General features: G+C 38.1%; 1 long non-coding RNA gene across 1 annotated transcript; it reads right to left on the reverse strand.

Moving 5' to 3' along the window:
• Positions 1–219: 219 nt before the first annotated feature.
• LOC143710303 (uncharacterized) lies at positions 220–901 on the reverse strand. Its single transcript, XR_013194518.1, has 3 exons — positions 698–901; positions 558–622; positions 220–397 (listed from the first exon to the last, which is right to left on the reverse strand). It is a non-coding gene; the product is annotated as an uncharacterized LOC143710303 (long non-coding RNA).
• Between the last annotated feature and the right edge of the window lie 10,080 nt (positions 902–10,981).

Genomic DNA, 10,981 nt, shown 5'->3' on the forward strand with positions numbered 1-10,981 from the left:
GTTCCCAATCCTATCCAATAGAAATTACTCTGAAACTGTGTGCACACTCACAAGTTCACCAAACACAAATTCACTCCAACCTCCACAATTGTAAAGTAAATCAAATCACTACAATTTATTCCCCAACCTCCAAAATTGTAGAGTAAATCAAACCACTACAATCTATTCCCCAAACCTTAACAGAGTTGATCATATACAAGATGGGAACCCCACTGTCAGTTATAGGTCCAAAACAAACAAAACAACAACAAAACAAAACACAAAAACAATATCACAAATTAAATCAATCACTTTACCACTTCTGTACAGAAGACTCAATTCAACATTAAAGTAATCTCTTCAGACACCCATTAAGCCACCAATGCTTTCAATAAAGTAAACGGCAATCATGCATCATCTGTAAATAAAACAAAGAATACAAATTGATGATTGCCCAATAAAATATTTACAAAGATTAAAAAAACCTTAAAACCATTAAACATAACACACAAATTACAATTATAAAATTAAGCTTAAAAACAAATCCCCATATTCAATAATTCAATTAAGATCAGTACCTGTGTTCTCAAATATATCTGCTTAATTCTCTGAGGCACCAATCAACACCATTCCCATCAGAATACTAAAACGGAAGACCAATACAAACATGTTAAAACTAGACAAACTCACTCTAGTCATCATAAATCACAACCCTTACCTTCCCAATTCAGTTATATGCTGCTCATTAATCAACTTAGTTTTTCATCTGCTATTACACAGCCTTGAAAGACACCAAACAGCTTTTCCTGCTTGACACATGGTACCACAAAGAGGAAGTCTAAACCGTTTGGTTTCCCTTTATAGCATCTTAAATCATGGAATTTGTAGTCCATCTAGTTTGTAGTCCATATTCTACCCCATTACAATAGCTTTTAGTTAAGTGCATTCTAAATAACTAGACAATAAACAAATCAGCAAACATAGAATCAGAATTTCTCTCTGGACAATACTCTTGACAAATACTCACAGAGAATCTCACAAAGTCTCACACGCAGCTAAGAATCACAATGAACCAGCACAGGACAGCAAACACAAGGGGATTATAAACCAAGAAACTAACGAGGGGATCAGTCCTAATTCAGAAGCCCAGACATTGGTTATCTTTCACTCCATCAACGTTTTTATGAGGCTCAAATGAAAGAGCATAGAACTCTTGGTCTCTAATGAAAAGCAAGCATAGCAAAGCATGACAAAGGGAAACACCATCTGCTCAGGATCAGCCTAAATGAATAAAGATCATACAGAACAGGAGCAACTCAAATAAGCCATTTCAAAACAGGATGTCAGTTCAATCGTTTTTGTTATTGTTTCCTATTAATAATCAATAAATAGCAATGTTATATATTCCACTCAGCTCAACACACTCCTGGTATTGTCAAAAGGCATCTCGAAAGGTACAAAAAACACTTTTTGATAAAGTTTTTTACAAAACAGCAGTTTTGATAGTGCCAGAGACACTGGTAAAATAAAAAATATATAAATATATTTTCAGCTTTTATATATATATAAAAAACTAGAGATAATTGAATGCATATGTAAGTTGTTGTTGTTTTTTAATTGTCTTCATCAGTATGCATAACAAAGATTATATTTTGGAACAGTACAAAATAAGGCCAACTGTGATCCACTGCAGTCTGAAATTGGACTGTGATAGAATCTTAAGCTCTGAGAACAGTCTCAATGCTGAATCAGTATTCTACAACCGTTTGCTCTCGATTGTTCCCATTCTCCTCCTGGACAAAATGGCACTCGGGTGCATGAATGATCAAATCAGTGCTAATGACTCTTTCTGCTCAAGTGTCATTAGACCAGCCGGAGCAGAGAGGGAATTCTGACGAGACAGAAATGTCATGCAGGAAATTCAATGGGACGTAGAGGACAAATGCATAAAGTAATTAAATTGGCCTGGAAAATATGACTGTTGACTGTTATATATATATGAGGCTTTGGACATCAGGAATTTACACAATGTTTTGGTCAGTCACAAAACACTGAACAGCCAATGCTTCCATTCAGCATTGGAATATGACATACTATACTCCAAGGCATGTATTTACAGTCATTTGTCACTCAGTGCATGCCAAAAAGGTGACTGAATCAACAGAAATAATTAAATTAAATAAATAAATAAAAAACTGATGAAAGAATTTCTGCTACATTATATTCACTCCAGATTGCTCTTGATATGTGAGAGCACAAATGACTTAAGCTTTAAGAGAAAGTGAAAATCCTTGTAGATTCACCTTTGACACAAGTCAAGTCAACTCACCTTTATTTATATAGCGCTTTTTACAATACAGATTGTTTCAAAGCAGCTTTACAGAGATAACAGGAAAATAATGTTGTAATAATATTGTTAAATATAAAATTAAATGTCCCCAACTAAGCAAGCCAATGCCGACAAAGGCGACGAAGGGCGAAGAAAGGCGAAGAAAGGTGACAGTGGCAAGGAACCAAAACTCCATCAGGTGACAAAATGGAGAAAAAAACCTTGGGAGACCCTGTAGAAGATTTTTATTATTTAGAAAACAAGTAATTTTGCTATATATTTGGACACAATTATTTCTTCTGTCTGTGACTTTGGATTTCCTCTGTGTATGTGAAAGACCTTGAATGGAATGTTGTTTGCTGCAGAAAATTCTATTCTGAGAAGTCACATGGTAAAAGACCTTTACCCAAAACTATCTATAGGGTGTGTTACCTTCTTTGGAAGAAGAAGTATGTATATAACTCTGAACCAAAATGTACTCGGGAGCGCACTGGAAGGCCAGAGGGCCAGAGAGCGTTAGAGCGCCGTTCTATGGAACGGGACGGCGTTCGAAAATAAAGTCTAATTATTTCTGGCATCAAAGATCTCTGCGAAGTTATTTTTCAGAAAGATTGAAAACCACAACATTTGGCACCCCAGATGGGACTTGGGTTTTGAGGCAGAAGGAACCACAAAAGGCGACTCTGGTGACCGACACAGACAACAGTGGCCACTGTACTTTGAGGTGAGCAAGATTTTTGCTTTTGAAAAAGTGTGTGTTGTCACCAGTGAGCCAGAGTGGTAAGACCCTTTAAAATGCTTCTCCAAGTTTAAAGAACTAAAAATTGAAAAGAGGATCTTTGATTCTAGAAATAATTGTCTATTGTTGTTGACGATGTCAAGTACTGTGTTATAGCGTGGCGGAGCTCCCATTAGTGTTTGCCAGTATTTATATAATCTGATGTAGATTGTATGAATATTGGTACTGCTGATGTGCCGCTAAAGGTTTTGTCATACGTATGTAAGGATTTGAGATGTTTGCTTGTTAAGTTTAACAAGTGTACTGGTTAAGGTTAATCAGTTGTTTTTTTATATTTACTGTAAAGGATAATGGTAAATGTTAATGATTAAGGTTAATAATTTTCTGCTCGTTAAGGATAATGAGTATACTGGTAAGGTTATCAGTTCTATCTGTGTTTCTTATTAAGGTTAATAAGATAGCATGCGCACAGATAAGTTTAGCTTCTGGTTACCGCATTGTTATAGGTATAACGATGGCCTGCTCAGGGAAGCTAAAGTGAATCGCAGAGGACTGTGATAATTTTCTGCTCGTTAAGGATAACGATACTCATAAGGTCATGAGGTATTTTATCTGTGTTTCTTATTAAGGATAATAAGATAGCATGCACACAGATAAGTTTAGCTTATGGTTACCACATTGTCATAGGAATGACAATGGACTGCTCGGGTAAGCTAAATTGAATCGCAGAGGTCTGTGATAGTTTAAAGTTATTCAGTGAAGTATTGTTTGTAAAAACAGTGAGAAACACTGTGAGTAGAATTTAGCTCTGTGTATTTGTATGTAGGATCCTGTCCTGTGTGTCTGCTTGACTGTGCCTGTGGTTAAAAATAGGGGACAAGGAATGTGTGAATGAGCTTGAGGGACAAGTACTGTATAAATGATGGGTAGTAAAAATAAAGGAAATAGTAAAAGAAAACAACTGTTTCAAGATATTAATCTTACAGATTATTGTAGCATGAAATAAGTAAAAGTATAAAATATATATTTAATTAATAAATGGACTGATATAATGATATATATGAATAGATAATGATAAATAAGAATGCACGTGCTTAATATATTATATATTATATCTGAAGACGTCTAAAATTTGTATCTCATTATCCCTGAAGACAAAGTGAGAAAAATGATTCTATTGTAGATAATTAAGTTTGTGCTAAGGAAAAAATTACTTGTGCAGTGTGCTAAAAGTGAACAAGATTGGGTGACCAAGTTTCAACAGTCATAAATAATTTACAGCAATCTTAGAATTGTAGTAAATGGTAATTGTTGGGAATGGGTGAGGAAAAGTTTATTCACCATGTTAGATTATTTTGAGCACAGCATGCAAATGGAGAAAGATTGAAGGCTGATTTTATCATAGGGAAAATTATTTAATTGTATTATACTCAGAAAATCAAAAGTTAGATTATTGCTCATATTGCAATGAAGAAATAGCTTGCTTTTTCCTGCAACGAAGAACTTGCTTTACTAAAAACAGAATGGGAGAACTGCTGTTGCCAACCAGTGATTATTATATAGTATAAAAGAATTAGGAAAAAGATGGTTAAAAGTGGAATTTAGATAAAGAGCTAATAGCTCAGGAACAAATATTTATAAAGACTAATTTGATCTATGCAGCTCTCTGAGTGTTCAAGTTTCAGATGGCTTCAGTGTCGAATGGAAGAGGTGAAAGGTCAAAGACACAACTGCAGAGAGAAGAAGAAGAGAGGGTGAGGGGCGTTCAGCTCCCCTTCTGAAGATGACCACTCTCTGGCAAACTCGGCATGGAGAAAGACTGATTTAATGCTGGAAAAGGTGAAACTTTCACTATTTCACTGGAGACTTTTTCCTGAGGACAAGAGGAAAATCCTGAGATGCAAAGCTGAGGCAAAATCTATCAAAAGCCCAAACTCAGCAGAGGCAGAGAAACAACAGAGCCAATATACAGTCTACTACACCTAGCCTTTGAGTGACAGCTAGGCTGACGACACATGCAGAGCGACAGCCATGAAGCTTCAACAGACTGATAATCTAAAAACAGAAGAACTGACTGAAACCCTTCCCTTACGGGCAACACATGTGTGGCAACTTCAATGATCACTCTAGAGACTGGTTCAAATTTAGTTATTATATTAACTTTATTCATTCTGATTATTCACTGGTCTCATAAGCAATTCTTTATATTCTCTGCTAAACTAACCCTCTCTGCTTTTCCAGTAGGTTCAAGTCCAGCCATATAAAAAAGAAAGAAAATACACTGAAAGAGACAAGTGGGTGCTCAACTCACCAAATAGTTCAATCTGAGGCTGGATTTGTTATAGTGAGGGCTATTATATGAAACAACTATAGGGCTAAAAGCATGAGAAAAATGTATCTGTAGAAAAGTAAAAGATAGACACAAAATGTCAAAGAATTATTATTATTGTTTGCAAAACAATGATACTGGTCACTCCATTTTGTTTTGATAATTTTTTAGAGAGAGATTGGAGAAAAAATGATTCCAAAAGTCCAAAATTATGAAATCGCAAAAAATGCTGTCAAAACTGGGATAATGAGATGGGAATGTTGTTGGCCATGGATCCAAGATTATGCAGAGATCTCCAATTTCTTAAAGCAGCTCATGAGCAAAAAACAAAAAAGAATAGGAAAAATCAGAAAAACAAATGACAAAATGTATTTGAAAAATTACAATGGCAGGCTTATTATTCTAAAATACTTAGTCTATTAGAATTTGTAAAAATAAAAAAATAAAAGGATTATAACGGATGGTGTTAAACTAAACCTTATGATCATTGACACTTCTCAGTAGTGTATGACATAGCTGTGTTGACCTGATCAACCCTTGGCTAAAATTATAGGATGCCACATTTAGAGCACAACCTGCAAGAGTGTATGCTGGCCACTGTGTGTGAGAGAGACACTGAGTGTGAATGAGTGAGAGATGATGTTTGAAGAAACACTAAGGCAAATCAATTATTTTGCCAATACAGCTGTATTTAAAATTTAACATGTGGGCCCACAGGGCAAATTCTGCCCAATAAAATAATGACCATGGATGCATTTGGTTAAATTTCCTGGTCAGGAACTGAAGTAACAACATGAAAAAACAAAGAATGAAAAGAGAAAAATAAAAAGAGAAAAAACAGTGCCACATTTGCGCAGCGCATAACATATCTGACTTTCTTTGCAGCATAACACGTCTGCCTTTCTTTTCAGCATATCGTGATGGAGCTGATCTTTGTCAAAAGTATGAAATATTGTCTTGTAACTTTTGTCAAAGTGGGTTGAGTGTTGTCCAAGATGCCTAATAAATAGTGGGTTGATAGTGGAACTCAAGACAAAGAGATAACTGAGTTGAATTGACTAATTATAAGAGTACATTGAAATTTATTGTGAGAAAAATGCAAAAAGTTGCAAATAATGATCAAAAGTCAAATTTATGAAAAACAAATGAGAATATATGGATTAAAGTCCTGCTTTTGATGAAGGCAGAAAGGACACCACTCAGCCCACATGACCTTTCTACAGGTAACAGCGAGAAGGACAATGGGACAGATGAGCAGATGATTGAAATCACATGTTGTTATCACTAACAAAAATAATCAAGCTTTAATTTACAGATAGCAGCAGCTCAATTCCAGGAAGGATTCTGGAACAAGTCTAACAAAAAGAACCAGTAACTGTGCTTTGTAATTTCAGAAGAAGTGATCAACAGTGTGACATTTGAGTTCATGCCTCTCAACTTAAAATACACCAACTGACTTCAGCAACCCCCCACAACTGAAGTGAGGGATCAAGGACATGCTGACAATGAGAGAAAGAGTCCATTGCAACGAACGACTCACTGGAGACACCCTGGTGAAAGATGTAATGATTGATGACAAGGTTAACAGAATGATCAAATCATGAATGGAAGAAAAGACAAACTTAACCAGAAACACAGGAATGAGAAGAACTGTGCAAAAGAGAGACTCAACAGAGATGAGTACAAGCTCAAACAATAGTCAACATCAACCAACTTTCCTATGATTGAATGTTCAGCCCTTGAATAGATTCAGTAGCAACTTAATAATAACCCCACCATAATAAAAATGATTGAAGCGAAAAATATATTACGCAACATAGAAAACAATAATAATGACTAATTAAGAAAAGAAACTAAAATAATGTTAAACAATTAATTTAAGAAATTGATATAGCATAATGGGAATTAAGACAATTCATGAAGGAAAAAATTAGAACTAAAAATAACTTTAAAATAAATCTTAATGGGTACTCAGATGTAACTTGTCAATACAAGGGTATACTTAATTAATTTAAGGCTACAGTTGAAATTAAAGCAAGTATTAACACTGGGTATTAACAAATATTCAATGTCAAAATTGAATTTATAAGATTTGATTCAATATGCAATTGACTAATATTAAGTACTTATAGAAAGTTTATAGACTTACAAGAAGTTATTGAAATTCAGTAACAAACAAGCCCTTATGAACAATCTAAATGGCACCAGAGGGGGGTCAAAAAATAGATATTTGCCATTCACATGAAGGACAGATTGTTGAACCAATGAATACTTTTGAATATTCTCAGTCCAGATGCGCAATGGTTTTAAACCAGTGCGCAAAGGGGGGAGTAAGATAAGGAAATTAAAAATTAAAAATTAAAATGAAGATAAAATTAAAGGCATTTTTGCAAAGTTTTGTGAAATTTGTGGCAAAAACAAAGTTAAGAAAAGAACAGCGACAAAAACAGGCCATATGTCAGTATACCAGAAGAACTATTAAAACACTTGGTAATGGATTATGTGGACATGATATAAATGGGTAAAAGCAATGAAATCAACAGAGGAGAGGCAGGAACAGAAATTAAATCTCTAACAGAAGTAATCCTTAGATTGGAAGTCTATCAGAAATAACGTCAGATTATATGTCAACTTAACAGAAGTATTGAAGATTAAAAATAAGTTGCAATACGAACAAAAGGAAGTTTTATTAATAATTAAGATATAATGCTAATGGTTTAAATGGTTGATAGACAAACTTTTAGATTGTTAGATATAAAGAAAAAGAAATGTACATATAAGGAATATGTAAGAGTGCAAAAAGTTGTTCTCTAGAGTTATTTTTCTAATTGTCTAATGAGTTTATTGAATGACTATTATGAGATAAATGTAACATTGCTCTGAAGCTTTCTTAGTTAGAGTGATTACATGACACATAATTAGTTAATTCATGATAGCTTATTTAGAAATTAGTAGAAATGAAAAAAAAAATGTATTCAGTTTAGTCTTGAACTGAGGAGCTACAATGAGAATAGGAAGCAATATGCGAGATTAAAAAGGTCAAAATGGAATTTATTGTTTAAATTTGGTAATAAAATACACAGTAAGCGAAATGTATTGCAATTTATTAGATAGGTGTAAAGTGTTCTGTTCACTAAAATTGACTGACTAAAAGATGGATTATTTGAATTTAAGAATTGATATTCTTTCATAAAAAGCGATAGAAATGATAGTTATGTTTACCCAGCCATATTTTGAATTAATAACCATATGGATCAAGTAGAAAAAAAATGCATAATAAATTAATTAAACTACTATAATAAGCAGAAGATTTATTATAATGCTTTGTCTGCATTAGGAGAAAAACAATTATGTGAAAAAAATGTTTGGTGATCAGTGTTGCACTTTTACTAAATAATATTGTGCAGGGAGGAAAATTTAGCGATTACGATCATGTTAAAAAACCTTAAGAGCAGAAGTTAAGGAAAACTTAATGTAAAGTCTGGAAAATTATGATTTGCTCAATTAGGGATGTTTTTTGGAGATGCAGTATTAAAAGTGGGTTATTATTCTGTTGTGTACTTTGCATATTGAGATCACTAGTTGGAAAACGTCTCGGTTACGTATGTAACCCTCGTTCCCTGAGTAGGGAACGGAGACGTTACGTCGGATGACGACGAATGGGGTTTCGCTTAGAACACCTATCGACTTCGAGTATTACAAAACGAGCCAATGGCAAAGAAATGCCATGGGGCTGCGGAATTTGCATAGCGTATCTCCGCCCTACCTCGTGGGTATAAAAGGAGGACGCCGGCAACAGGCAGATATGTTTCTTCGCTGAGGAGCCAAGACTGAGCTCAGGCGATCCCCGCGGTACAGCGGAAAGTGGCAGGAAGACGTAACGTCTCCGTTCCCTACTCAGGGAACGAGGGTTACATACGTAACCGAGACGTTCCCTTTCGTTGTCACTCTGAGTTACGTCGGATGACGACGAATGGGGTTACCAGTCTAATCACTCCACCTTCTCAGCTGTCTTCCAGTGCCCTGCGTAAATCTGAGATCCCTGTCGTGAGACTGGCACGGACGAAGGACTCCTATTTAGCACAGGAATACCAAGGTACACTGGGGAGCATATCCCAAAGTTTAGGGGAAATATGCAATTACTGCCAACCCAGAGGGGGGGACTTAGAGAATACACATATGACCCGAAGGAGACATATGGAGAACACTGGGGTGTCCAGCCGCAGGTGGAATATTTCAACCCCAGGGGTGGCAAGGTGGCTTGCCAAGGGAAAGACACATGCTCAAAGAGGCTTACAGTGGAAATACACATGTGGGGGTCGCTCAGAGGAGGGACCATGCACACGGGAGGCACCTAGCCGACACGCAGGCAATAGACACTGGCGCCGACGTCAGGAGTGCTGGAGGAGCTCAGGGCTTCCGGGGAAGCTCACCTGAGGAGAATATCGCACGTATCCAGTCCGTGGAGTGGAATGGCGAGCAAGCGAAGACACCTGAGCGGGTCCGGTACTAGCTGGTTGAAGCGAGTACACGAGAGGACACTGGCTCCACTCGGAGATTAAAGAATCTGGCGAATGTGTTAGGTGTCGCCCAGCCTGCAGCTCTGCAGATGTCTGTTAGCGAGGCGCCATGCGCTAGAGCCCAAGAGGATGCCACACTCCGGTGGAGTGGGCAGTCACACCAAGGGGGCACGGTCGACCTTGCTGCTGGTATGCCAAAGCAATGGCGTCCACTATCCAGTGAGACAACCTTTGCTTTGAGAGAGCCTTTCCCTTCAGCTTCCCACCATAACAGACAAAGAGCTGGTCTGAGGTCCTGAAACACTGCGTCCTGTCTACATAGGCGCGGAGAGCGCGTACTGGACAGAGCAGTGCAAGGCTGGGTCTGCCTCCTCCAGGGGCAGCGCTTGCAGGTTCACCACCTGGTCCCGGAAGGGAGTGGTAGGAACCTTGGGCACGTATCCAGGCCGGGGTCTCAGGATCACGTGAGAGTAAGCCGGCCCGGACTCCAGGCACGCTTCGTCAACGGAGAATGCGTGCAGGTCCCCTACCCTCTTGATGGAGGCCAGTGCAACCAGGAGCGCTGTCTTCATAGACAGGAATTTAAGCTCGACTGATTGCAGGGGCTCAGATGGAGCACTCTTCAGGGCAGTTAGAACCACTGAGAGGTCCGAAGAGGGAACGAGAGGAGGGGGGCGGATTTAGTCTCCTCGCTCCTCTCAGGAACCTGATAACCAGGTCGTGCTTCCCCACCGACTTACCTTCGATGAGGTCATGGTGTGCGGCAATAGCGGCAACGTAGACCTTCAGGGTGGAGGGAGACAGCCTTCGCTCCAGCCTCTGTTGAAGGAAGGAAGGCACAACGCTGATCGAGCATCTCCGGGGGTCTTCTCGGTGAGAAGAGCACCAGCTGACGAAGAGGTTCCACTTCAACGCATAGACGTGTCACGTGGACGACGCCCTAGCGGAAGTGATGGTAGCCACCACCGCTGGTGGTAGGGTACTCAAACATGCCTCGTCCCATCGAGGAGCCACACGTGGAGGTTCCAGAGATCGGGACGAGGGTGCCATAGGTGGCCCCGTCCCTGAGGAAGAAGGTTCTTCCT

Source organism: Siphateles boraxobius, unplaced genomic scaffold, assembly GCF_051911475.1.
Source record: "Siphateles boraxobius isolate OS27281-9 unplaced genomic scaffold, OSU_SipBor_1 46, whole genome shotgun sequence".
NCBI lineage: Eukaryota > Metazoa > Chordata > Actinopteri > Cypriniformes > Leuciscidae > Siphateles > Siphateles boraxobius.